A 1909-nucleotide genomic window follows, 5' to 3' on the forward strand; every position below is an offset into this window, starting at 1 on the left:
TAATGGTTGAAAGTTGGTCATCACTGAGACCTGGGGTAATGTAGAGATCAAGAATATACTTGATATACACCTAGGGAGAATTCCAGGCAGAGTGTTGGAATCACCACTTGGCTTCCTTGTTACAGACCTGATCAAATATGTGTGGAGACAGATGAATTAAAGAATAACCATTCAGATTTTGAATGGAATTTGGAGCAAACATAAAAGCTCCTGGACAGTCTTTCCACCCAGGAGAATGTTCTCAAACTAACAAAGAACCCCAGGGGAAAAATTAAATCCAGGATGCAGTCAGGAAAATGTGGTCTTGGGGTAAAGATGAAGCTAAGAATCTCTCCCCCCCACTTTTTTTTTCCCGGAAATACTTCAGAATGGTTTAAAATGATGCCTCATAGACATTTTGAAATAGACAAAAATCTCCTAAGGATATTAATGATACACTTCATAGGCCCTAAGAATCTTAGTGGTTCTGTCTCACAGTGGCCTCATAGGGAGCCCAGGAAATAGGAGGGTTTATCTGGAACAGATATTTAGATACAGCTTCTGTCTAATGAAGTAGATTTTAAATTGATCATAAGAGACTCACCAAGTTTTTAAAGCATCTGATTGAAAGGGAAAGAGAAAACACAAAATGAAAAGAGTCCTTTGGACCACTTCCCCTCCCCCTCCCCCTCCCCCAAAGTTTATGGCAGGAGGCAGGTGAGAAACTACTCAGCTACAGAGAAGGGTGGCTTTAATGGATGAGAAAGATGGCTCAGAGGGAGCCATGAGCTTGGGAAGATCACTCCCCAAGAGGAGAATTGAGCCTTAGAAAGGGAACTGGCAATACATGCTCAGATGGATTGTAGAATTGCCAAAAACCAGTGACTGTTGTGTGCCTCTAGTTGTCTCCCTCTTTGAACAAGAGTGTCTATATTCATTATCTCATTCCCGTTCCACCATTATGGTGTGTTGGGGGGCAAGAGTGCAGATAAACAATTGATAGGATTTCAGATCAAGAGAAACTGTAGCCAAGGCACTGAACTTGAAGAACCTCATTTGCATGTGGCCCTGATTTAGAAGATGATACTCTGAACCTTGAACCTGAGCCTGATGCTGTGATACGATGAAACTCTTAGGGGCCTTGGAAGGGTGCAAGTATGTTCCCAAGAATATATGTGATTTGTGGTTGGAGTAAGGACTGCATTGATTTTTAAAACATGGCTGCATATTCTTTGTAATTTCTCCCATCAAGAGGTGATATCTTTGTCCCCTCCTCTGACTTGCAATGGGCTTGTGACAACTTTGAAAAATAGAGTATAGTGGAAGTGATGGCTTCAGAGACCAGATCATAAACATCCATGCAATTTCCTCGTTGTGCTGCTGGGAACATTTGCTCTTGGGGCCTTCAGCTTCCATGTAAAACTTCCAACTGCCCTGGGATATCTGGCCATGCTGGGAAGGCTCCACGTAGGTGCTCTCGGTCCTTCTACCATCCCAGCCTAGGTTCCAGACATGTGATTGAAAAAGCCAACATGGAGGGGATTCCTACTGTTCCGACTGTTCTAGCCTTACCTGTTCCAGATTCCTCTGGCTAGTGGAGTCATCCATGGTGAAAGCCCAAATATCATGGACCTGAGAGGAGTTTGCCCTCTGAGTCCTTTTCAGATTCTGGACTCATCGGATCTGTGAGCATTGTACAGTTGTTATTATTATTGTATGTCAATTGGTGTGGTTTATTATGTAGCAACAGATAACTGGAAAATGCTGTCTCATTTAATTTCCTGCTCCTCATTTCCAAAACATGTCAGATGGTATAAGTACCCAAGAGTTTTACCTGGGGAGAAGTCTGGACCAAAGGGATTCCTTGTAGAAGTTATGGCATAGCCCTTTGCTTAGCATATGGATGGGTTGAAAGACTTGGCCATCTAGA

This window comes from Panthera pardus, unplaced genomic scaffold (assembly GCF_024362965.1).
Source record: "Panthera pardus isolate Hobbes unplaced genomic scaffold, ASM2436296v1 HiC_scaffold_22, whole genome shotgun sequence".
In the NCBI taxonomy this organism is placed as follows: domain Eukaryota; kingdom Metazoa; phylum Chordata; class Mammalia; order Carnivora; family Felidae; genus Panthera; species Panthera pardus.